The sequence below is a fragment of the Eutrigla gurnardus genome, assembly GCF_963514095.1.
Source record: "Eutrigla gurnardus genome assembly, chromosome: 1".
Taxonomy (NCBI): domain Eukaryota; kingdom Metazoa; phylum Chordata; class Actinopteri; order Perciformes; family Triglidae; genus Eutrigla; species Eutrigla gurnardus.
In genome coordinates this window covers 4,748,384-4,776,056 of record NC_139915.1, presented here as the reverse complement: position 1 = coordinate 4,776,056, position 27,673 = coordinate 4,748,384, and the positions used below count along the sequence as shown (strand labels likewise).

General features: G+C 41.7%; 2 protein-coding genes across 2 annotated transcripts in view; one reads left to right on the top strand and one right to left on the bottom strand.

Moving 5' to 3' along the window:
* dok4 (docking protein 4) overlaps window positions 1-12,279 on the bottom strand; it is a 62,031-nt gene extending 49,752 nt beyond the window's left edge. The window contains exon 1 of the mRNA XM_084017150.1: window positions 11,962-12,279. The gene's annotated coding sequence lies outside the window, so the exon portion shown is untranslated. The remainder of the gene's footprint in view (window positions 1-11,961) is intronic.
* Window positions 1-27,673, top strand: part of LOC311013489 (E3 ubiquitin-protein ligase RNF182) — a 315,914-nt gene that overhangs the window by 70,764 nt on the left and 217,477 nt on the right. The window lies entirely within an intron of this gene.

The following is a 27,673-nucleotide window of genomic DNA, read 5'->3' as shown; positions in this document are numbered from 1 at the left end:
TGGCAAACTGAATTACAGTCAGTAACAATTAAATTAGAGGGCGTTGGCTAAAATTCCTGTTAAAAATGAACCGTAAGGCTCAAACACTGCTCTCATCCATTTCTCAACTATTGCTCTTTTTTTAATATCTCTTACCCTGCTCTTCATTGCTCCCTATCCTTTGATCTGTATTTTTGTCTTTTTTTAATATCTTTTTCCTCTCATTTTTCCACATAGTGTTATTCTTAGTGTATAACTTTATTCCCTGTTTTGGTTTTATGCATATTGTATTAAATTAAGTAGGGTAAAGTTCCACTCTTAAGTTTAAATGTACACAGGACCTAAAATGTATGCAACATCTGTTGTTGTTAACAGTGAATGTATTATATCACAGTATTACAAAATTAAAAAGATATAGGTCACTTAAAAAAATCAGTTTTCACTCGTTTTATTTGCATTTTAGAAATGAAAATGAGGAAAATGTGTTAATGTTTTTTTGGGAGGAGTAGCCTGCTCCATAATGTCTGTTAATAAGTGCACGTGTGGAGATAAATAATTTGTGAAGATAAATCATTTCTGGGGGGAAAAGCTTTTTTTCCACATGAGCTGTTTCATTATTTATTTATTTTAAGTTTCTTCACGTCTGACATTAAGATGCCACATCATTTATGATCTGTCGTTTCACAAATATATCAGCCAAACTGGAAATTAGCCTTTACGCTTAAAATAATTAACATCTTTGAAGAAACCGAAAGCTGACATAACTTTTAACGTTTGCACATCTTAACCCACATGAAGTAAGAGTTGTTCTTTTCTACAATTTAAATTAAACTAAAATGCACCTATAGTACAAAATGATTTGCCCCACGGACTAAAGATGCAAATTAGCCACTGGCTATAATCTAGCATATTTACATGGAAATGTTATTATTAATATGCATTGTCCCTGTTTCTTTCTTTTAAAAATAAAATACAAAAATACAAATTTGTTCCAAAAAAGCAAACTTCAAGGAAACTGATCATTAACACACCATAACTTTAATCATGATTATATCTGAAAGTACACTCAAGTATACTAAACTTAAATATACTTGGTATATTTACTCTGAACGAAGGGAAACCAAGCAATTTTGTAATCTTCTATTGTCTCACGACATACAGACTATTTTCATATTGCCCATCCATAGCAGGGTGGTATATGTTCCCCTCTTGACACAGGCTGATTCATTCCTTTTGATTCCAGCCTCTGTGCTGAGCTCGTGGAGACGTAACAGTTACTAATCTTCTCATCTGAGTCGAAAAAGACAAACAAGCGTATTTCCCAAAATGTCTGAACGGTCCTTTCAATTCCATTCCTTATCTGCCGTCATGCTGCAACAGAGACTCAGACACACAGGCAGCAGTTGCTTTATCAGGCAATTCATCAACATCATGGTTGTAGGAATATAACAGGCCTCTTATTCTATAACTACTCAACATGTGATTCCTCATCATGGTAATGTAACCATTAAAGGATGACTGTGTTGGATTTAGGGGGAACGTATTAGCAGGAATGGAATATAATATTCATAACTACTGTATGTTTGCTTTAGTGTGTAACACCTGAAACCAAGAATTACTGGTTTTGTTTCGTCATCGTCTGAAGGATAGAGCTTCTGACTGGGGCTGAATGATTTGGGGAAAATATCTAATTGCAATTTTTATGATTTTTATGATTTTTTAAAGACAAGCTTCAGTTAAATATTCACAGAGTTATATTCCCTGAGCCCCTTTCATACAGTTACCATCACAAAAGACTGTTTGTCATTTTTGTTTGTTTACTAGAACGGGCTTGAGTATCACCGTCACTGGACTTTTTTGTCATGCACTCGTAATCGTGTAATAGCCTGTGGTGCTTCAAGCGCTGATATAGATTTGTTGTTTTGCCTCGCGATGATGCAAGTATAATGCGCCGTCTCAGAACGGAGAACGACAAAGAGAACATGACTGCAACTTTACTGACAAGTCGAGTCTGCACATATTTCAAGTAAACACTCAACCTGCATCAGAGCATGTGAGCGCGAGCGAGCGGGCAGCGTGAGTCATCAACCGTGTTTTCAGTCATAAATCTGCTATATAGCGGGGGGCCGCTCCGAGTGGAACACTGAGAGATAGTAAGTGGGACGGCATATTGATCATAGCCTACGTCATGACCACATTGCGTACCCGTGTGCTCGTGCATCAACCGTTTCGTGACGAAATCCACCTCTTCGAGTTGTGCCGGGCCGAGGAAGCGTATGAAACGGAGCACTCAGACTAGTCAAACAATGCGGACTCAATCCTACCTTGAGCATCACTAGTACACGAGGAGCTCAAGAACAAGGATGGGGACAGCATGAACATCAGTCAGGCAGCTTTTGCGATTACATAATTGCAGTGTTCTAAATCGAATGAATCGTTCAGTTACTACTGACCAAACATCGATGTTTGAAAAGTTGCAAGTGCAGGAGTCCATCAAAATACTGGCTTTAAAGAGGGCCTTTTGCAATTTCACGTTACCGAAAGCCACTAAAGATGCTCTACACGCTTGGAAAGGGAGGGGTATACACCTAAATCCCACACACTGCTCTTTTAACAACCACAAACTCACACAAGCATATATATATATATATATATATACAGTATATATATTGGAGAATGTACAGTTGTCCTCCACTTAACTCATTGATTTGATAACATCAACAGAAATTAATTTAACAGAAATTGCAATTTAATGCGAGCATAAACAGATCCTCTGAAAAAGTCATTGAATATAATTTATATATACTTCTATGTGATGTGACAGAAGCCAACAACTTTACAAAATGGACACATACTTTGTCATGCTATAGCCAGATAAAAGAACCACGTTAAAATGCGCGCGCACACACACACACACACACACACACACACACACACACACACGCTCATCTTGAAAGGGGTGAGATCAGAAAGTGCAGAGTTGTGATGGTGTGACCCTCACATGATTAGTCATGTGAGCACTTGAGAGTTGCTCTTAAAGGTTACTTTAACACTTTGTCGTTGATCAATGTGTTTAATTCTTAACTTTTAGCAAATAACCTTTTGACTAATAAGTGTGAGAAGACCAGCCCTGCTCATTAGACACATGCAATCACACTATTATTTAATCAGTGGGTCGCTGTATCAGCAGATGACCATCCTCATCTTATTTTTAGCCTTATATGAAGCCTTTCCATGACCTTTTATATTATCATGACTGTACATTCTTGTTCTGATGACCTGGCTCTTACTGGTTCAGAGTGCTGCTGTAGTGCTTTTGGCAAACAGTAGTTAAAGGTCCCACATCACCTCAACACCTCAACACTGGCCTCTTCCCAGGTAAGCACAGAGGGTTTCCTATCACACTTAATTAAGGTGAGCGATTCAGAGATTTACAACCTACAACTTCTCACTGCTCTCAGAAATATTAGCTGTATTGTGAATCCATCATCTGAGCTGGTTCACATCAGTTAAAATGCAAAAAATGTGGAAAATGACTGATGGAGACAAATCCATGAAAAAAATATAATAAATATAAGCAGAGCAGTCCAACAAAAACGGCGTCAAGTACTTTTATTTATTTCAGAAAATATGCTTATTGCCAACTTAAAAGGCACAGCTCCCCATTCTTACCTTTCACAATAAGAGCCCTAGACATCAGTGCTTACCAGGGGAACTTTAATTCATACACTGCATTCCAATAAGAGACAACTCAACAAAATAGGTAACAATATGTATTTCTTACAACAAATTATGGCAGTATTTATCAAGGATTGATCTGGTATGCACACTGATGAGCTCACTCCTCTACATAGTCCTCTATAAAACCCTTTACAACATCCTATACAAAGTCCTCTATATAGTCCCCTACATAGAACTCACTGGATATTGAGGAGGAAGTGAATGAGTGTGTGATTTCGGACACAAAGTGTTATCAATTGCTGTTTTTTATAATAACTGATATAATGTTTTATAATGGTGTCAATGGGTCGGAGAGGCAGTAGACAGTCAGATGGAAGCTAAGTTTATTTACTAAAGAGCCCTCTCTTATTTAGACTTGTAAAGAAAAGGTAAAATATTTGCTGCCTGTGAGTTATTTACCTATATCAATAATCCAGTATATAGTATAGAGGGTTTCCTCCAGCGCAACAATGGTGTCCTCTTCAGGATCTGCTCCTGAGCTTTTTTTTGAACCCCTCAAACAGTGAAGTAAAATATCTGCCCATGACTGTGTCTGCCTACTATTCAAACTACACACGATACTAATAATTCACATCGATGCCACTCTGAAAACACAGAGTGCAGCAGAGTTCAGCAGTTTCCCGTAATATATAGAGATCTGGTGGATTCCGTCTTCAGCCAAGAGCAGCTGAAAAGGCAAAGGCTAGTCAAAAAACTGCTATAAATATTTTAGCATGCCAAGAGCTGTTTCATCAATGTGATGCTGCCACATGTGTTCAGCTATCCGACATCCTGCAGGTGCACACACACACACACACACACACACACACACACACGCACACACACACACACACAGAGACAGAGAGAGAGAGAGAGAGAGAAAGAGAGAGAGACAGAGACACACACACCTTCTATTCCACAACTGCTTTGAAGACTTTCCTAACAACAGATACACATGGAACATGGAATTATGTGATTTCTAGTTGTTCACTAACAATAACAGTACAGCAACATTACCTTACTGTAGGTCCAAACAATCAATATTCAACAAATATTAGAGTGTATATTAACCTGAACTTAATATGCAAACCCTGACTCGGTTTGAAGACAGCAAAGCTTTTGCTCTTTCAGTAGATTAATAAAATTCTGCTTTGGTTTTCAATTTGGAACTCTACCAAAAGCAAGTGATTCTTTCTCCACTCCACTCCAACATTTTTATGATGTGTTTTACCAAAAGAAAAAGACATTTAACCTTTTCAACGTGGCCAGCTGACCAATCAGAGGAGACTGGGCTTTTTGGGAGGGAGGGGCAGGAACTCAAACAGAGAGGCTGAGAAGAGGTGCTGCAGTGTTCTTTGTGCATTCATACATGTAAACAGGGTCTAGCAGTAACCCGAAACACAAGCCTGCACCAGCATTTTTACAGAGCCGTCACATAGAACCACACAGTCTGACTCTCGTGCCTTGATTTGATACTGGCTATGTTTTCTGTAGAGAAAGTAACATATAGACTGAAGCACAGTTTGACACAGAGGACATTGGGCCAGCACCCCGCTATCCATCCCACTGAGGAGGGATGGGCCCAGGAGGAACGCTATACAGCAAATCATTAGACCACAACACATCAGGCACACACACACACACACAGGTACTCAGACTTGACTCAATGAAGGGGTGGAAGAAAGAAATGAGTAGGTGCTTATTACTGAAATGGGATAATGGGGAGTATAGTGAAGGTTGAAAAAATTACACAGTTCTTCAGTGGATTCATTCCAACTATAATAAAATAGTGTTCTAGCAGGTAAAACCCATTGATGGAGTATTTAATTAAACCATGATATATGCTAGAAAGGACAACTATATTAAAGGTCCCATATTATACTGTTTTTCATTAATTCCACACAGCTGTCAGAGGTCCAACAACACTGTATTGGATATGCATTGCAGTGTCGAGGCAAAGCCAGCTTTGTGCTGACCCTCGTTACTGAAGCAGTCCGATGTGAAGTGGTTAGCACACACATACAGGCTAACACGAACCGTAGCCGGCACATTAAGAGAATTCTTCTTGCACTTGTTGCTATTGCAGTTTTTTTTTAGACCCCAGTTATAAAAAACAGAAAAAAATTTAACTTTTGAACCAGAGGTTTGGACCATAGACTGTATATGGTGGACATTGGCAGCGTGGATAGTAAGCAGCAGAGCTTCACCCCGAGCAGCAACCTTACTGGATCTGGATCCATCTGGATTCTGGTGGGAGGCTGTTAACAAAGCTAGCTTCATATTTCCATGTCAACTTTACAGCTTAGTGTCAAAGGAATCTAAGTATATAATTGCATTGGTAGCGCGGCAAGAACCTGTCAAGCACAAGGTAGCCCCACCCTAAAGCATACCCTGCTTTATGGTCTGTTTGACACTGAAAGGACTTCCTCATAGACTTCCATGCAATCAGACTTCTCTTTGCAACCAGAGGAGTCACACGTAATGGCCAGCAGAGAGAATGCAAGTTTAAGGCACTTCAGCTTTGGCTTCACTTTTCAGAACTGGTGGTTTTTCCACCTGCACTCATCACTGTGCATTGATTACAGAACTAGAATGAGCTAAAATTACAAAGCAAACACATCGGAGCATGTTAAAGCAACTGGCTTCAAGAATATTGTAGCATCAAGATACTAGTGAAGTGATCTGATCACTCAAGGACAAGAAGATCAGGTTTTAAGCCTGAATTCCAGACTGAAAGAGAGGAAGGGGATGGTGTCACAGAAGATGAGGGAGAGGAGAGGACGAGGGAGTATTTAAGCACAAGAGGAGGAGGAGGACGATGGGGACCGGCTTCATCTTCTAGCTCCTCTGGAGGTTTGAACGCTATGATGTGGAAACAACTGGTCTGACTTAATGTGAGAGGCATAGACAGACAAGGCAGAGAGAGAGAGAGAGAGAGAGAGAAAGAGAGGGAGAGAGAGTCCAGCCTGCACTCTGTCATTTACAGATGTGGAATGTGGCAGTCGGTTGGCCTCCAGCACTAATTACAGACCATCTCTCTCTCTCTCCCTCTCTCACTCGCTGTCAAGGCCAGTCAACCAGAACCAGACTGCACCCACAATCCTTTGCTCCAAGCTCCAGTCCCGAGACACAGAAAGCAGGCAGTACCCATGATTTACACACATACACACACACACACACACACACACACACACACACACACACACACACACACACACACACACACACACACACACAGTGGTGCTGGCACTCCAGCTGCTGCACTTGAAGCTGCCCGTACTGATTATGATCCATTCACACAAAACCACCAACTCATTCATTTAATTAAGTCGCTGAGCTTGTTAACGTGACGAGGAACTCAAATGTAAACAAGCAGTCGAGGAGAGCTCCACAAAACTAACGCTGCATTTAAAGAGTGGACCAACACTGCATGACTTCATTGAATGAGTCATAGAACTGACATTTTATCACCAGATTGACATACAACCTGCTCGCGTGTGACACACGTTGCAACGCCCGAGCCGAGTAACATCCACGGATTAAGACCACAAGATGTAGTTGAAAGCTCTGAAAGTAATAGTAAGTTTGAGTTGAGATGACAAACTGTTCCGAAGACCAAGAATGAACTTCCATGCCCGAGTCTCCATCACCAATTAAGACTTCCCACAAACCGCCAAGGACTGACTTGGAGCATTTCTGAGCAACACCAGGATGAGGGCATGGAAGAGTTAATTAACGATAATAAACAAGGCAGCTTCACGAAGAGCTAACCACTACCCACATACAAAATATGGTTTATACATTAATCTGGTAATCATTTATTTTACTCACCACTCTAATTGCTGAGGTTTTTAAAATATTGCGTCCACAAAGTGGCACAAAAGTCAACAAACAATCAGACATATCTGAGGTAAAACGAAAAGTAAGTACAATCAATCAATCTCAGGCAACAAAAGACTGGGAAAGTTGAGGTGAGATGCCCAAAAAACCTGTTTGGACCATTCCTTCATCAGTTTATCAGTTTGAACATTAAATATCTTGTCTTTGAACTGTATTTCATTGAATATAGTTTGAAAATGATTTGCAATTCATTGTTGTTCACTGTTTTTATTATTAACGTTCCAACCTTGATGGGAATTGGGGTTGTAGTCGGAAGCTACAGTGCTTGTTTTACAAGTCCTCTATTGAAAGTATTTTGGCCTTCTCATTAATCTGCTGACAAAAGCTTGTGTGTTAAAGACAACAATTGTTTAAACAACACAGCAGGACGACTTGAGTTCCCTTTGGGGTAAACGTGTGGTCAAAAAAGCAAAGGTGATCATGAACCATGAACTCGGGTTGAAACATTTCAACATGCACGAATCAAACATTTGCCTTATTTGCTTAAAAATATAATATCATGGACTTATGAATGAATAGAATTCTTACTATCCAACTAATTGTGCCAATTCCTTGTGTTATGTGCTTTTTCTTTGCCGTCATCTATATGAGGAAACCTCTGGGAGTCATCGGACTTCGTAACATCCGCTGAGAGTTTGTGCTGTGATGAGGAAGTTTTATTTCACCGGACTGACCACAAAATCAATTTTCCGCATTCTGTTCCATTCTCATGTTGTCCAGTGTGGTGAGTGGTGAGTGGCTGGGGGAGAAGATTTACAGCTGCGGGAGTGGACGGTGTACATACTGCTGTGACAGCTGACGTATGACGCCCATAGGGTGCTGCATGATGATATACTATCCTCTGTCCCTCGGCTATCTATCACAATATTGTGTCATTCTCATCTGTCCTCGTCTTTAACTCATCCATCTGCTCCGGTGCTGCTTCCTGCCAAAAATCGACATATGTTCAAATGTACACAGACAGAAAGTGCAGCAGATGGTGACACAAACATGCAGCATCAGGTAGACTACAGCCTATGCATGCATATATGCACATGTTAACACAAGTCTGGCAAACATCATAAACCACAGCTCAGTCTAAAGCCTAATTGTCACTTTGTCTGCATGTAAAAACAGGCTGTGAGTTGTAATAAGCTGAAATAATAGTGTGGAGGTCAACACACACTGGTAATGTAGCCTATCATCACAGTCAGGTGTCTGAGCACACTAGACACATTCTTTGACTTTGGACACAGGGGTCATTCTGGTGCCGATGCTCCGATCATGCATTGGTTGAAAGTTTTTTTTTCCAACCACCGAGGAGTCAGGCTGATTCTTCAGACACCGAAGGGGAGTCAGTTTGAGGATTTCATTTCCACTCTTTGAAGAATCAGTCTGATGTTATCATTAGTTTTCATGAAAAGACCAAAACCAGCAGTGCGTCACAGTCCGTCTCTTAATATGTTCCACCTTCGTCTGTGGCTCTCGGCCTCGAGCCCATCGGTTCCCACTGAAGATGCAAATCTTTAAAAATTGCTTTAAAGTACATTCTTTAATCATTTTTTTTAAATGGTTCTGTGATTTCCAGTGTTTCAAAGGACTTCCGGAAATGCACCTCACAACACTAGCAAGCTACACTACAAGCGACTTACGATGATCCATGGTGCAACATTACGTTACCATGACAGCAGTGGTGCAGAAACCACTTCCAACATAGGGGGGTTAAAAACAGAACGTGTTGATAATCCTGATACATCATGATTGGTTGGGGGGAAAGAGTACAAACTCGCTACTTTCTTGGGGTTCTTTCGCTTCCAGATGTTTTTCTGGACAGCTGTTTCTGCCGTAATAAGTTTTACCAATTTGCAGACTTTACAGAGACCAAATTATTGGGTTTTAGCTGCAGCTCGTTCTCCGGGCGAATGCACGCTTTCGCCGGGTTCAGTCATTCTTGCGACACGCCGTCGCACGTCGTGCAAATATTTTCGGGACCAATGTATCGCCCCGACAGGTCAGCTGGTTAAGTCAGCATCAGACTCGCTGTTGGAGGGTTTTTAACTCATTGCCACGCCCCGCTGACGGATTTTGTTCGTGTTGCACAACATGAGTTTCAAACTAAGTCAGGCTGAAATTAAGCAACAACGCCAACTTTAGGTTTAAGCAACAAAACCAGTGAGTCAGGTTTAGGAACTGTCCTGAAAGTCACATCACTTAAGAACAATGCTTTGGGGCACATGGTGTCATGGTTGAAAGCCTGAGGCCGACCTAGGCATAGGTCATTCATCAGAAATACTGGATTATCATGAAAATGACAATCTTGGGAGTTTTCCTTTGTGTCAAGCAGCAAAATTGTCGTAGCATAAAATCGCACATCCTGTGATGTGACTATTCTGCACGCACACATCACAATGTCGATGCTGAAATAATATAACTCGCAGCAAAAATGTTTATTCATCTAAATTAAGGTAGCCAAACATATTGATTAAACTCAATTCAAACTTGGATTTACTAAACACAGATTTTTTTTTTAATTGTTTAACTGCTTAATTTGGAATCGGGATTAAGGCATTTTAAACCTGGTTTTCTAAACTCTGGTTTGAATTAGATTAAATGAATCATTGCTGGTTCAGCTCCAGACTTCCAATACAAGGTAAAGGCCGAGTCAGAGCATGAGCCAATGGAGCAGCTGTCACAGCAAATTAGAGCAGGAAAAACATTGGAGAGGAGTCTCCTACCTCCTCCTCCTCCTCCTCCTCCTCCTCCTCCTCCCCCCATCCTTCTCTCTGTCTCCCCTCAACCTCCTTGTCCTGCTCCTCTTCACCATCCCTCCTTCCTTCCCCCATCTCCTCCTCCCCTCCCTCCCTCCCTCCCTCCATCGCCTCTCTCCTCATTCACCCGGAGACTGAGCCACACACACACAAGAATACAAATATTGTGAGAGCATGCAGGTACGTCACACAGCTGTTATAGGAGCATACAAACCGGACGGCTTCACCATGAGTGTGCATGCTATAGATTACACACTGATCCATTAGTGGAGGACGTATGCTCGGCAGCAGACGTGTGTGTGTGTGTGTGTGTGTGTGTGTGTGTGTGTGTGTGTGTGTGTGTGTGTGTGTGTGTGTGTGTGTTTCTATCCTCACAGGACACAGCCGATCCAGGCAACGTAGGTACCCGTTACAGTTCATCAAGGATAAAGTCCACGCAACAGACACATGAACACAGCTACTATCTTCACCAGGCAGAACCACGCAGCGTTGGAAGGCTAATCCTTCACCCTGGACGCCTTCAACTCCACGGCATTATCAAACCCACCTACCAGGATATTAGCAGGATCGCTTTATGGCTGCTGAGATAACAGAGACCTGCGGTTCATTAACAGCAATAACACAGGGGCTCCATTTATCAGCCTTGCTTTTCAGGGGGGTGAGGAATAGTACTATAGGGGCATAACGTGACAGAAAACACTAAAGAAGTGCGACAACGCTGCAATCAACTCACTATTGGCTATAGACAAGCTCAAGCAGCTAACAGTGATGATTCTGTGCAGGGATAACAGCGCTTTTAATGAATCGCCTAGAGAGGGATGAGAACCCACAAAGGGGTCGTTGCTACAGCATCCCCCCCCTTCAACCCCCCCAAGACAGTTAAAGGTGCCTACCTGAAGAGTATCATCACTAACAGGCTGTAACCATTTCTTTGGATACGGTCAACATGAGAGTCACTAACTGCATCTCTATAATTAAGCTCTGGAAGATTACTGGAAGTGCAGTAGTCGGAGCATGAGGGGAAAAACTAAAACTACTTTCATTATTGTTTAATCTGCAAAGAATTATTTCCATTCATCAATCAACTGTTTGGTCTAACGAAAGGTCAGGAAATAAATCAAATGTTTGCATGCACCTTCCTCAGGTCAAAACCTGAAGATATGCTTTTTTTCACAGAAATATTAATAAAACCAGCAAACATTTACAAACTTTTGTTTAAAATGATTTAAAGATCTAATTAATTAATTTACTCCACTTTAGTTGTTTGACATTATTGCCTCATACAATCATAAAAACCCACAAATTAATAAGCAATCTTATAACCACTGCAAAAATAGTCCTCCGTTCTTTTACATAAATATATGGTGAAATGTTTAGTTTTTATAATTATGTAGACTATAATTAAGAGACTTATATAAAGTTCTAGGGTGAACGAGCCTCGAGCTTATACTGCTGTGACGTAGTCCGTAAAGTGACTGTAGACGACACAAAACTTTCATCACAGCAGTAGATTGATCATTTAGTGAATGAAGTGTGAGGGTGTGAGTGAAGAGAATGACACGGGGCGACTCAAGACAACAGACCGCAGCTCGCTCCAGCCCTCCGCGCACGTTACCTGGATGACAGCTGGCCGTCGGTGAGCTCCAGCGCAGCGGAGGAAGCTGTGGCCGGGCGGGGTCCCGGTGTTCGTACGGGGGTCCCGGTGCTGGGCTGCCTCAACCCTCCGCTCCTGACCTTCCTGCTGCTGCAGTGGCTCTCTACCAGCTCCGCTCTGCCTCCTCCAGCTGCAGCAGACGCCACAGTAAATCCAAGCGGACCGCGCGGGTGCAAAACGCTGGCTGGCGGTCGCGTGCGGACACACGGACGGGTTGTTTTGTACGCGGCGGCGGCGGCGGCGCTGATGCGGCTCGCCGCTCCTCCGTCTCCCTTCTGTGTCTGCCGGAGAGGACAGCAGCCGACAGTACAACACATACACAAAGACTAAACACGCCCAGCCGGCCAGCCACGCTCCAACAGGACCCGCCTCCTACCGTAATACTCAGTGAAAAGCCTCAGTCCAAAACAGCTCAACCACTTCTTCGGGCAAATTGGTCAATTACTTGTATGATTTTTGACAAAAGTAAAAAGTGCAACCTCAAGAAGAGTAATCTAACAGTGACTTGAGGGAAGGGATGGTAGACCTGCTGGTTTCAGTGTGAGCCTCCCATGTGCAGTACAGTAGCCACTGCATGGCTTGCTCATCATTTCAGCAACACCTCACAAGAGTGCAGATAGACACTATTGCTTCTTCGGCTGTGAGCTGGCTCAGGTGGGAGGAGCAGGCGGAAAGTGAAGTCCAGGCTGAAGTGCCTTAGGGCGGGGCTAACTTGTGATTGACAGGTTCCTACGGCTGCCTTGCTACCATTGCAATTAGCTACTAAGATGACTTTATCACTAAGCTGTAAAGTTGACCTTGAATTATGAAACTAAGTTAGCAGGGTAGGGTAAAGAGTGATACAACGTACACATACACACAACTGTACTGTATAAGATGATTATGTTATTATGATTATGTTTGACTATTGTAATACAGCGGATGCAAGGTTAAGGCTCTTCCACATTGTGTTCACTTTTCTGAACCCAAGGAAGCTGCCTGGTTATGGATTCCGTACAGTCATACTGACTTCCTGTAGTCTTGTTGTCACCGATGGGTTGCCAGGCAACTGGCTGAGGCTGCACAACCTCACTTTTCTTGACTTGACCCTTAATTAGACAATAATGAATACCTTCCCCTGACCTTCTTTCTGTTCCTTTGTTTGCTTTTTCAAAATATGTTGAACAATGTCCATACACTTTCTTGAGGACTTATCGCAAGATGAAGAAAATTCAAAGGTCAAAAATATTAAAAGTCAAAATGTAAAGGCGAGCAGCTTGACCCCTCCACAGCCAGAAGGTTAACACGGAACAATTCCAGCAACAGATTATTAAAACCTTTGGAAGGTGAAACAATTAGACTCTGCATGTTGGAAAGCCACTCACCAGATATTTATGAAGGACAAAAGGCTTACCTTACTCCCATGGCAGCTCCATGAAAACCCAGTTTTTCATTTCAGATTATGTCCACTTCTCAGTGGGAATATTGAGGGGGAAAGTGTCTTTTTATCTTCTAATGCATGCCTGCTGACATAATAGAGGTGGTGTAAGACGGTGAGGACAATTCATGTCATTCTAGCCTTTCTAGCAGCCACATAGTAGCCAGGCAGGTTATTACAGAGTTCCATTAGCCTACATGGGGAGGTCAGAGGAGCTCAGGCATCAATCGTGTGTGGCGACAGTACAGTTTCACTAATAGATGCTTTGAATGGGGTCAACTGTTGGACTCGGGGGAGCTGTACCAGTTACTATCAGGATGACAGATGAACGCACCGCTCTCCCCCTCGCTCCGTTCACCGAGAAATGCTGATTGGGGAGCTTTCGGGTGTCGCATCAGTGCGTTACCTTGGATATGTTGGATATGACTACCAACACCATCAGTCACCCTGACAGCCTATCAATCAGCCAGCCAATCAGGTGAGAGTAGGAGTGAAAAATGGCACGATGCTTGGTGGTGCTGAAAGTGTGCACTCCTGCTGTGCACTGACCAGCGCAGGTCTGGACGATCAAGGTCCCATCGTTTACAGCAGGCCAATTAGGCAAGGTCTCACCTGATGTATGGGTCTGGGCCAACAGGACGCGTAGACAAAACAACAGGAACATCTCCCCTGAAAGAGGATTTGATTGGACTTTTCACTGCGACAGTTTTACACTCTTGTTGAATGATGCTCCTGAAGCTGAGCCGCAGACGTTTCAGCCTCTGTGGAGTTGTGGTAGTCTTCTCTCTGAAAAGTCATACATCAATATCTTGTTCCAGATAGGCCCCCTTTATGGCTGACAAATGCTGCTCACTCCCACGAGACAGAACATGATGTTGAGTTGGGGTTTACCACTGTGATGAAGTCAGAGTTCCAGCCCGTCTGCTTCAGGTGTTGACATTGATTTTGCTCCTTCCTGTATCTGATATCATATCCATCTTTATTTAAGAGAGAGCATCCTGCAGTATAAAACATTTAGACCACAGATCGTTACAATGTCAATATGCTTTTCATTAACTGGCTATTATCAAAACATACATTAACCCTTTTAGTCCTATAATTATAACAATCCGCCTGGTCCTTTTTGTCTTTTATCTTTTACAGTAAATGTGTCATAAAATGTATTTCTTGCAAATGACTTTGCTCCTTTTTCCCCAAGAGAAGTGTAGCTTTCAAAATCTGGCAAGTTTTTGTCATTATTATATGTTTTAAATGCTTCTCTCCTAAAAGTGTGTAAACTACTACATCACAGTAATTTGATTCCAAACGTCACACAGTAACTTGCTGTGAAGGTAGAGAAAGTAGTAGCCAATCATTTACTGTAAACGTTCAGTCAGATATTTCACATTGTTTCTGTAACGTGTTGAGCTCAAATTTGAGAAACACAAAAGCAAATTTGCTGTGCATTATTTTGACTCAGCACATGTAGTCGACTGCATCACTGCAACTTCTACAGTGATGCAAAACTTCTTCTGCTGAATGTGTTAGAAAGCGTCATACAAATCAAGTTGTGACTAAAATTGCTCATCACAATGTCCCAAAATATTTGTCCAAATACTGCAGTCACTTCAGCAACAATGCAACTAGGCAACAAGAAGCAGCTCAGCAGATTGTATCCTTTTTCGATTCAAGGGTTCAGTGCACAAAAAAAACCCTTTTATACATGACTTCCACTGAAAGGAATAAAATGCCACTATCTCAATGAAGCAGAGAGACATTTTAAACAGTCTACGGAGAAATGGCTAACAAACAGTCTCCCACAATAAGGCCCTTGCACAAATTAATTCAGTTTATTTTATGTGGTTGGCTGCATGGTGGTGTAGTGTGTAGCAATGTCGCCTCACAGCAAGAGATTCACAGGTTTCATTCCCGGTTCGGGTTCCTTCTGTGGAGTTTGCATGTTCTCCCTGTGTGAGCATGGGTTCTCTCCAGGTTCTCCCACATGCAAGGATGGGGTCTAAGCTCCTAATTGCCCGTAGGTGTGAATCCGAGTGTGAATGGTTGTCAGCCCTGCCGTAGGCTGCGACCTGCCTTCACCCAATGTCAGCTGGGATCGTCTCAGTCTCCCATCTTTCTCCGAATCAGAGGATCACAATGGAAAAAAGCCTGTGACTTCAGGTAAAGAATATTATGTGTATTTTAATGATGTCATTTCAAATCAATGAATCTATATCAAGTTATCAGATTCGTGACTCTAGTCGGACTTGCATCAAAGTGGTTGGAGTGGAGGAATAAGTGACCAGCAATCAATATCTTTCAATGGCATTCAAATAATGTATAGTAAAGCATCCGAAAAAATGTCACTTTTAAAAGTGGAAAGACATTCAACTTTAAATGCCATATAAATAAAAATAAAATGAGGAGTCATAATATTTTTAAATATGAGGATACAATAACAAGCAGGCCTTTAACAGCCCCTTTAACAATTGGATGGGTGCTGTATTCTAAGAGTTACGGTCATGTTAATAACAAACCATCTTCTCAACAGAATATACAGGTTGTGTGTGTGTGTGTGTGTGTGTGTGTGTGTGTGTGTGTGTGTGTGTGTGTGTGTGTGTGTGTGTGTGCATGTCCCCAGTCCAGGTGTCTATTGGACTGTATAGTGATGACACAGTGGAAACTACCCCCCCCCCCCCCCCCCCACACACACACACACACACACACACACTTATCATACACTGGGGCGCTCACAGACACAAAAACAGACTTGTTTGATAGCAGCACAGCAACAGCACATGTCATGTAATAAATAAGAGAGCATCAACATTTACCCCTGCAGTCTATTCACTGTGTGTGTGTGTGTGTGTGTGTGTGTGTGTGTGTGTGTGTGTGTGTGTGTGTGTGTGCGTGCGTGTATGAGTGTGAGTCAAAGTGCATCTGTTTGTGTGTCAATAGTGCTGCTTTGTAGAGGCCTGTCAGTGCAAGCCTTCATATCTGTGTTTTGTCCCATGTGCTTCACTGTGTCAGTGCTATCACACCCTTATCAGCTCTCTGGCACCAAACCTCTGTCACACACACACACACACACACACACACACACACACACACACACACACACACACACATGATCCTCTGTTTCTCTCTTTATGTCATAAACTGAGGGATGGTCAAGCGGCCATAAGCTGATATAGCATTTTAACATTTGAATTTGTTTATGGATATTAGGTTCATGCTTTAAACTGTGTGTGTGTGTGTGTGTGTGTGTGTGTGTGTGTGTGTGTGTGTGTGTGTGTGTGTGTGTGTGTGTGTTTGTGGGAGGGTGTTGGGTCTTTGGGGGGTGGTTTTGTCTGTTTCCTCTATATACTTGTGAGACTCGACTGCTCTGTTGCACTTCACTTCCTACATCTTAGGTGCCAAGCAGTCCCAATGCCAAGCTCTGTGTGTGTGTGTGTGTGTGTGTGTGTGTGTGTGTGTGTGTGTGTAGCTGATGTAGAATGTTCATAAATGAGTGTAATGCGCTCCATATGGTGAAGTCAGAGAGCTGGAGCAGAGACTGTCGAGGAGAAATATCACCCCCGTCTCCACCTTTCACACACCACTGAGCTAATACACACACACACACACACACACACACACACACACACACACACACACACACACACAACTTCCTGTTGGGACAAAGATGCTGTTTTGCCAGACGGTGTTTGCATGTCAGTGCAGCGTGTCATCAAATTTAAATGTTTGGAAGGAATAACACAAAATGATCAGTCGTGTGATGAGGAAGAAAGTAGAGGAACGGGAGAGAGGCAGGCTAAATATTGAAAAAAGAGAGAGAGTTGAAGAAGAGGGGTGTATGCATGTGTGTGTGTGTGGGTGGGGGGGGGCTGTATGTCAAGTCATACTAATGGAGACTGGGTGCTAAATACAAACTGTACTTAAGTAACATTTTCAGGTACTTTACTGATTTCATACTTTATACTTCTCAGAGATCAATATTGTAATTTGTAATACACTTTAATTTACAAGTCATGTTTTAAAGTTGAGCTTAAATGACAAATGCCCTTTTAACTCTTTTAGATCGCATCCCCATCCCACAGTGCACCTGTTTAACAATTTATGGCAAAGGAATTACAAAAATTACAAAAACTTATTTTTACATCAAAATGTAATGTCTCTTTTTTCTTCTGTGAAAGATGGTTCCAGTACATTTACTCACATTTCAATGACCAGTATTTATTATATACGTGTGTTCAACTGCTGTCTGAAACACTGTTTTAACGCCTGTCTCTTTAAGCCCCGCCTTGTTAAAAACCACCAGTCCACTCTGATTGGTCAGCGTTTTCTGGTTAAGTTACAGTTTTCTACATGTAACCTGCTACACACCCATCCTTAACACAACACCCTCACTATCCACCTTGCTACATACTGCCATTATACGTCCTGCATGGGAACTGAATGGCATGGGATGTATATTGTGGGGTGCAGAACTGCAACATGGACATATTCGGTAGGGATACTGTGCTGCGTTTTACTGTGGAATTGATTGGTATTAAAATGTGTTAAGACTGAAAGTGAAGCATATTTCAGGGGCAGCTCGATCGATTGCAAAGTCAATGGAAATAGCCAAGTGGGCGTGAATAGAGGAATTGATGTAGGCAGGACAAAGAGAGGTGAAGATGAAAGGTCTGCCTATTATTTCGAAACTCTAATAGTACAAGAGATGAAAAGGCCATTTGTTTGAGAGCTCGTAATCCCGAAAAACGAAAACGTTGATTGTTCCAAAGGTACAATTATACTGAAATACAGAGATGAAAAGTGAGATAAGGTTTAGATGTGAGGACTGGGATTAGTTAGGTTTAGGTTTGAGATTAGTTAGGTTTAGTTATGAGGAGTGAGAATAGTTAGGTTTAGTTATGAGGAGTGATATTAGTTAGGTTTAGGCTTGAGGTTAGTTAGGTTTAGTTATGAGGAGTGATTTTAGTTAGGTTTAGGTTCGAGATTAGTAAGGTTTAGTTATGAGGAGTGATATTAGTTATGTTTAGGTATGAGGAGTGAGATTAGGGTATGAGATTAGTTAGATTTAGTTATGAGGAGTAAGATTGCTTTGGTTTAGGTATGAGGAGTGAGATTAGTTAGGTTTAGGTATGAGGAGTGAGATTAGTTAGGTTTAGGCTTGAGGTTAGCCAGGTTTAGGTATGAGGAGTGATATGAGTTATGTTTAGGTATGAGGAGTGAGATTAGTTAGGTTTAGGTTTGAGGTTAGCCAGGTTTAGGTATGACGAGTGATATGAGTTATGTTTAGGTATGAGGAGTGAGATTAGTTAGGTTTAGGCTTGAGGTTAGCCAGGTTTAGGTATGAGGAGTGATATGAGTTATGTTTAGGTATGAGGAGTGAGATTAGTTAGGTTTAGGTTTGAGGTTAGCCAGGTTTAGGTATGAGGAGTGATATGAGTTATGTTTAGGTATGAGGAGTCAGATTAGTTAGGTTTAGGTATGAGGAGTGAGATTAGTTAGGTTTAGTTATGAGGAGTGAGATTAGTTAGGTTTAGGTTTGAGGTTAGCCAGGTTTAGGTATGAGGAGTGATATGAGTTATGTTTAGGTATGAGGAGTGAGATTAGTTAGGTTTAGGTTTGAGGTTAGCCAGGTTTAGGTATGAGGAGTGATATGAGTTATGTTTAGGTATGAGGAGTGAGATTAGTTAGGTTTAGGTATGAGGAGTGAGATTAGTTAGGTTTCGGTTTGAGGTTAGCCAGGTTTAGGTATGAGGAGTGATATGAGTTATGTTTAGGTATGAGGAGTGAGATTAGTTAGGTTTAGGCTTGAGGTTAGCCAGGTTTAGGTATGAGGAGTGATATGAGTTATGTTTAGGTATGAGGAGTGAGATTAGTTAGGTTTGGGTATGAGCAGTGAGATTAGTTAGGTTTAGTTATGAGGAGTGATATTAGTTATGTTTAGGTATGAGGAGTGAGATTAGGGTATGAGATTAGTTAGATTTAGATATGAGGAGTAAGATTAGTTAGGTTTAGGCTTGAGGTTAGCCAGGTTTAGTTATGAGGAGTGATATTAGTTATGTTTAGGTATGAGGAGTCAGATTAGTTAGGTTTAGGTATGAGGAGTGAGATTAGTTAGGTTTAGGTATGAGGAGTGAGATTAGTTAGGTTTAGGTTTGAGGTTAGCCAGGTTTAGGTATGAGGAGTGATATGAGTTATGTTTAGGTATGAGGAGTGAGATTAGTTAGGTTTAGGCTTGAGGTTAGCCAGGTTTAGGTTGAGGAGTGATATGAGTTATGTTTAGGTATGAGGAGTGAGATAAGTTAGGTTTAGGTATGAGGAGTGATATTAGTTAGGTTTAGGCTTGAGGTTAGTTAGGTTTAGTTATGAGGAGTGATTTGAGTTAGGTTTAGGTTCGAGATTAGCAAGGTTTAGTTATGAGGAGTGATATTAGTTATGTTTAGGTATGAGGAGTGAGATTAGGGTATGAGATTAGTTAGATTTAGTTATGAGGAGTAAGATTGCTTTGGTTTAGGTATGAGGAGTGAGATTAGTTAGGTTTAGGCTTGAGGTTAGCCAGGTTTAGGTATGACGAGTGATATGAGTTATGTTTAGGTATGAGGAGTGAGATTAGTTAGGTTTGGGTATGAGGAGTGAAGCTATTACTAAATTATGTTTTTACAGGCTTTCCATACTTTTTTGACAATCAGTGTTCACTGCCAGGTTGTAATTAGCCATTTTAATGTACTGAACAGTGAATGGAGCTTGTTAATTGGTTCAGAGCCCTGTTTTACTGTCACTGTAATTCCTTCAGAGCCCACAGGAATTAGAGCCTGTTGAGGTGGAAGTGTGTGGGTGTCAAAGGTCACATCAGTGGGAAGGAGGGGATCGTTCAGAGTGTAGGGGATAAACTCTGTCGATACACTCAGGACAACTTCAGCAGTGACTCCAAGCCGATGGGACACAAAGTCCGGAAATTATCTCATCTCCAACGTTTCAACAACTCCACCTTCGCTTTCTTTGCAAAAATAAATAGCAGAAACACACACACACACACACACACACACACACACACACACACACACACACACACACACACACACACACACACACAAAAGTAGAACAGAGGGCGATTTTTGTTTGTATCAAAATGCAGCATCTCATTTGCAAAGTTATTTCAGAATTAGCTTTCTTTATTTAAACGCCTGCAGAACAAAGGCCTCCATTCAGCACAGGCACTCTAACAGCCCACAGCTAATGGATTGTTATCTAAACACACACACTAACACACACACACACACAAGCAGAGCAATATTTCAGTCGTACCTTGGTGTACACACACACACACCACAGAATAAAAATTCTGGGAAATGCCCAGTATATTATGAGGCTCCATGTAGTCTCTCACCACGAGCACAGTCTTGATGAATCCCGGCGCTAAAGGCAACCTGTTCTCACTCCCAATTCTTATAAAACCGAGGCTTGGTCGGTGCCCCTCGGCGTCTGATATCGACATACTGGGCCACCCTTCAGCATCTGTATGAGACGCATCGGGTTTTCAGCTAACTCCAATGTAAACACCATCCGTGTCAGTATTAGAAGGGCAGAGCAACAGTCTTTACATAACCTGATATTAGCTCAGATTGTTCCACTTGTGAACCGTTTTTGGAAAAAATCGCAAAATCTGGATCCGGCTTTGCTAAATATCTATCGACTTCACTGGCACTAGTTACGTAACAAACGTTCTCATTTACTTATTCACTAACCCAGGGCTCTCAAGTTTTTAACTTAGTTCAGTGTGAGATTTTGGCTGAAGGTACGTGTCCACAGGCAGCGTTATTTCCACGCTTCGCATTCATCGTCTATGTAAGAAGCCCTGCAATGCCTTCGCGTCGTGGCGAGTTTCAAGAGACGGGGCTCCGCATCCCGCAAGCTCTCGAAAATCTTTTAAACTGACCGTTGTCGATCTAAAGTAAAGACAGATTCAGCAACTGCATAGCTTATTTCTCGCATAAAATGTTTTCAGAAACACATTTCGGTGAACTATCCATCCATCCATCGTCTACCGCTTATCCTGTATTCAGGGTAGCGGGGGGGGGGCTGCAGCCGTTCCCAGCTGTCATTGGGCGAAGGCAGGGTACACCCTGGACAGGTCACCAGTCTATCACAGGGCTGACATGTAGAGACAAACAACCATTCACGCTCAATTTCACACCTACAGGCAATTTAGAGTCATCAATTAACCTATATTTCGGTGAACTATTTTTGTAAAATAAGATAAAAAAATGTTTATAACAAACAGATTTTTTTATTATCCCGGTAATTTGTCTGCGTGACAAATACTAGATGTGCCGCGTGAACAGGTTGAAATGCGTGTGTCTCACGCCCAATGCGTGAGACTTGAGAGCCCTGATAACCTAAACCTAAACCTAAACCTTCGTCAGTTCTTCAGAGGAGGAAGTCCCAGAGGATACACTTCCCCACGGCCATCTTTCACCAACATGCAGGGAATCATTCAGGTGCAAACAATTGGCTCACACATCAGAGGCCCAGCCAACAAAACTAGAGAGAAACAAATAATATAATCTGTGCACATTCTATCACTTTCATTTGCCGTGACCACATTGCCTCATTTGGGCCAATATTTCCTAGCATGAGCTTTTATAAACGGAAAGCAGATAGAGATAGATTCCAGGAGCACTGTTGGATATCAATCCCATTTATATCGGCAGCCATGCCAATGCAATCCGCCAAGAGATTAGTTGTGTATGCAATATTTGTTTGTATCGTCGATTCTTCTTTGCACACATTCACTGGTCTGCATCCTCCTCCCTTCACACCTCCTCCATTATGCTCTCTCTCACTCTACATCCACAGTAATGGCTGGCTGTTCATGCAACTGCTGTTAAATCTTTGGTCCTCTCTTGACTTGAATAAAAGCAGGTTAAAGGGTTACACCTTCTTTGTCTTAATCATTTCTCATCATTGAAAGCTTGCCTGGCCGAGCCCAGTCAGGATATTATTTTGGCAGGAGCAGGAGGTAAAAGTCCCATTTGTTTTCTGCATAGGCAATTTCAGGTGACTGGCCGTTGGAGCACTTCCAAGGCTTGCAGAGCAACTCTCCCGTTGAATCATCAGCACAAAAGACGAGCAGCTGTTAGCTAATATGGTTCCTTTGATCAAAAGTGGATGGTATAAGCCTGTGTACATACTGTAAAAACACAAGTGGACAACGAAACATCTAATCAAAGTGTATAAAATTCTGTTACATGTGCAACTCATAACAAGCCTACACTATTTGGAAAATAAGGTTGGGCGAGGTTGAAATTCCCTACTGACAATATTCCTTTAAGAAAAGCGACGATACACACGATTATCTTATCCAAAAACAGTGTTCTGACTTGTTTATCACACAGTTTACAAAACGCTTCACGTTCTCTGGCTGTCCTTTTTCACTTGGTTTAAAACCAAAGGCAAAGTAGGGACATTTGCATTCTTCTTAACGACAGCGGCATCTGGGGCTTTACCGAATATTTTGAAGCTTCATTTATAACGTCGTGGAATTCCTATTGTTAATAACTTACAGAAACATTGCGTGCAATTTCCCATTGCACTCCATTGGCTTCCAGCTTCTCTTAGCCCATCTCTCTCTCTCTATCTCTCTCTCTCTCTCTCTCTCTCTCTCTCATTATATATATATAATCACAATAATGCTGGATCCGATGTGTACCAACATGTTGTTTGTCTTTATTTTGATATACTACAACAATGCTGTGAAGAAAGAAGAAGATTTGAACTTTAGTGACCAGAAAGAAAACAAGATCAAACAAAATGAGGGAATAAGATAAAAACAAGCAGGATAAATACAGGGCTATAAGCATGTAAAACAAGAAAATAAAGTCTGAAAAGAAACCAAAAGACAGAGAGACAGACTGAATAAAGCGCACAATTCATTGCATCATTTAGTATCGTTCTGTTATCGTGAACGCAGGAGGACAATTAATGTGTCTAACCATTGAATGATTATCTCGTCATATCTCCCAAGTTTATTAGAAAAGTGATCATAAAATCCGCAGTTTAAAAGAGTACTCCACGGATTTAGCGTCACACTCCTTAATGTTGTCAAACTCACGGTGGGCGATCGATGCCAAACAGAGATATCGTCTCTATAATGGATTCTGCTATCTTGTCAAAACATGCCGCCGACATTACCCATGATGCATATCAAACCCCTATAGTAGGATTGGAGTGTTAGCTGCAAATGTCGCTATGTGCTGCTAGCTTCTTTTTTTTGGGTCCGTTTTGGTCACTTTTTGGTCACTTATTTCCCCAAGTGACAAAAAAACAATTAATGCACCTACAGAGATAAAAAAAAAAAAATGGTTGACTTGACCTTTAAAACTGTTTTGTTGTGTGAAAATAGGAGTTACATCCTCTTAGCCAGACGACTGATGGGAGAAAAATGATCTTACAGGAAATAAGGAAGCCTTTTGAATAGTTTGGGCACCTAACTCTTGATTTATGCTGCACAAGCTGTTTGCACTAATTTGATGGATATTTTATGCTTTTTTTGTGGCTGCAGGAAGATGGCCCTTCAATGGGATGAAAGATGGGAATCATGGGTATAAACCCATTGTTTTTATGAGTCCTACTTACTTCAAAGGAATCCAATTGGACATGTGGGGAGTAGATAATAACTGCATTTTTATTTTGAGGTGTGCCAAACTAAAAAAGGGACAGTTTTTGCATGGTAAGCAGAAGTGGCTGATAACACCGTGATGCCTACAGACATCATTCTGTCCCCGACACCACGGGAGCACAGAACTGATTCAGCATCTTCCAATCCTCACATTTCTCTCTCGTAGTAGTACCTTCAGATGGAAACAGCATACCTTGGAATGGATGAAAATTAAATAAAACTGCAAAATTCTCAGAAGAACTGGAGACAATTTTTAAGACTGAATTCTTATATCCAATACAGACACATCAGTGCTGCTTGTAAATCACAGGATGGCTTGCAGTGATAAAACAGCAGTTGTCTCTTGGGATAATGACAGATGTTGAGTAGGTCCTCACATCTCAGAAACCAAAAATATCTATATAAATATAGATATACCATATATATACATATATAGCTGCATCTTTGACAGGTTGGTCGTCCTTGGATAGAAGACAAGGTCGGCTTTTCATCCATGTTTAAAAAGTCTCCACTAACATAAAGCTTTCATTACAAATGGGCAGTTGGCCTTAATAACCACAACAGCAACAAATGCAGACAAACCCAGACTGGCAGCAACACTAGTTAATGTGTGCCAAGCCAACAGGAATGATCTTACACCCTGGAGAAGATCATTTACTTTACCAAGATTAAGTTTTTCCAATATTCCTTCACTTACGTGGCAAACTGCTCTCTCTTGCTATTCTCCATGGTCTGTTAAAAAAAATAGTTAATTTGGTCTTTTATTGTTTCTTCTGTTCTATCTTGATCTTTTCTTCTTTCTTCTCTCATTCCTCCTTTATCTCTCTAATGCTGTTTAACAGAGGATGAAACTTTAATGGTCCATTTAAGGAAACTGGGTCATTGCAGCAGTAAATGGGATCCAACGAGAATCAAGATCAGTCAGTGAGCTTCCTTGCTTTTACCCTGTTTTCCTTCCTAAATATGGAAGTAAGGTAAAACGTAAGAATGGACAATGGAAGCAAGCAACTGTCAACTATTGCATGACTCATTTATGGAAACTGCGGACTGTGAATGCAGAGAAACATGAGGGTGTGGCAGTCAAACGAAGATGGATGAATGTTTAAGCGTCCATCCCTGTGGACAAAGCTGAAATGTTTCCAAGCACCAAAGTCCCTTTAGAAAAGGTCTCATTTTACTGCAGCAAGGTCTGACAGCTCCGCCCTACAGTCCTGGTTCTGGTTCTCCCAGACTCCCTTCCTTTGAGCTATCCAGCAGCGTGGTAGAGCAGCGAGAAGCTCTGTTCCTGACCAGAGGAAGAGCCACAGCAGCCAGACCTCCGACTGCCAGTCCAGGACACCTGATCGTCTTTGGGTTTAAATTGAGTGGAATGTGATGAGTACTTCAGAGATGTAACCTAGTGCTGGTCAAGGCAGTGCTCTAGAATTTTTTTTCATTTTTTATCCTAAAATCAATTCTCTTCATTGATAGCCAGTAACAACTGACAGTTGTGTTCAGATCCAGGGGCTTGGAGTCAAGTTTTGGAAATCCCATCACAATGATCCAACCTGCCAATGTTTTGAAATACTCGAACCAAGTCAGTGAGATCATTTTGTTCCTTGAGAAAAGTGAAATTTCATTATCCGGATCATTCCGAGGCAGGTTTCAGTGGGATGAGTAGCTGGGTGTTGCTGGCCGAACAGGGAGAGGAGAGCAGCTTTCACTTTAGTTCATCAGCCATATAAATGTCCACTCTGCTGGCCGGCACACGACTCCTCTCTTTCCCCTCCGAGCTGTATCTTAGTCAGTATTTCTCTGTGACAGGGGCTCTGTCTTGTGATCATAAGGGCAGCTGTGGTGTATAATTTAGTGTGTGTGTGTGTGTGTGTGTGTGTGTGTGTGTGTGTGTGTGTGTGTGTGTGTGTGTGTGTGTGTGTGTGTGTGTGTGTGTGTGTTTGTGTGTGTGTGTGTGTCTGACGGGAGAGAAGGAGAGCTACTTCTGCGGCATTATGTATTAAAGAGGTTCTTGGCTTCAGAGCAATATCCACTTACTGGCACTGACTGCTTTAAACACACACACACACACACACACACACACACACACACGCGCACACTTTCTCATTCTCATTGCCTTGTCTTCACTTTTTTCCCGTCATGTCTTTACACGGACACACCGATAACTGGCACCGACACCCAGCGGAACCGGCTGGAAACACTATTGGGTGATTAAAATGTCAATTAAGTTTACATGGCAAACATGTTAGCATGTGCATATTTACACATCCGGCAGACAGTGACATTAGCATTCATTTGGAGTTGGGTTTCTGTTCACTTGGGGAATTATTCATAATTCACTTGAAATGTCTTTTAAATATGAGGGATTGACGTGAGCATAAAGCAGAGCTTCAGTCTAAAAGCTGCAGAGCTGATGATAACGCTCAGTGATCTTTCCTGTCATTTATTATATTATTATTATTTATTCATTAGTATTCCACTAATCTACAAGTGGTGGAAACACAAACCACAGGACTTTAATTCTGCTTTGACAGTGTGCTCTCAGTGCATCTTCAACGGCTGCGATTCCACAAGTGAAATTCCCTTTGGTCCACTCTATATCTGGAGGTTTTAAATGCTCCACCATTCCAGACTTGTTTGTTGGTAATAATGCTTATTATCATACAAATGTCATCCACACACAACCCACTGGCGCATGTTAAAGTCAGATAATATTCTCAATCTCCGCTTTCATCCCACTTTCAGGGACACATTGTTTGGTTTCACCCCTTACCTCTCCACCTATTCTCATGTTTTATTATGTTCATCCTGAGGCAGCCCCGCGGCTAAACAGCTAATGAATGTTCACACGGCGCTGCAGAAACAAGGCAGACACGCTGAGCAACACCAACACAGGTGAGGATGTGTTCGGAGCTTAACCCATCCACCTGGCCCGAGGCAAGCATTCAATCAAATTCCCATTACTGGTGGTTACAGCATCTTCTTCCAGTGCAACATCTATTATTCCAGGTGAGATATCTACCTGTGATGGGTATCTGCTGAGTACCGGTTACCCAAATACATCCCTGGCATCGATTGAAGTCCGGTGTCAGGGACTGGAGTGGCAGGCAAAAGGAGGATCCATCCCAAACCACACGAAGGTTTGGTCAGACCAAACACAAAGGGGGACCTACAGCATATTATGATCAAACCATTTTTAGAAACAAAAGGCGTAACACAAAGACAAATATGACATATTCAACTACACAGAAAAGAAATAATCAAAACAAAACTATCAAAAGCAATCATATTATTAAGAAACAAACAATATTCCTTAAAAATAATCCTAATTCCTCCCATGATGTGGAAGCTATTTGGTATAGTCCGATTGGCCTCTTAAGGCTAAAGCCTGACATGATGTCCCTCTAGCAGCAGCAGTTGGCCTACTCTCAAAGATTATAAATTAAAACGTCTCAAGGTACCGTGCGTTGGGGGATCTAGTAGCAAAAATGGAGTCAAATATTAATTCAGACTCAATTCGAGTATGTTTTCGTTAGTGTATAATCACCTGAAACTAAGAATCCTGAATAATTTTAATAATATTTTTTGTTAGC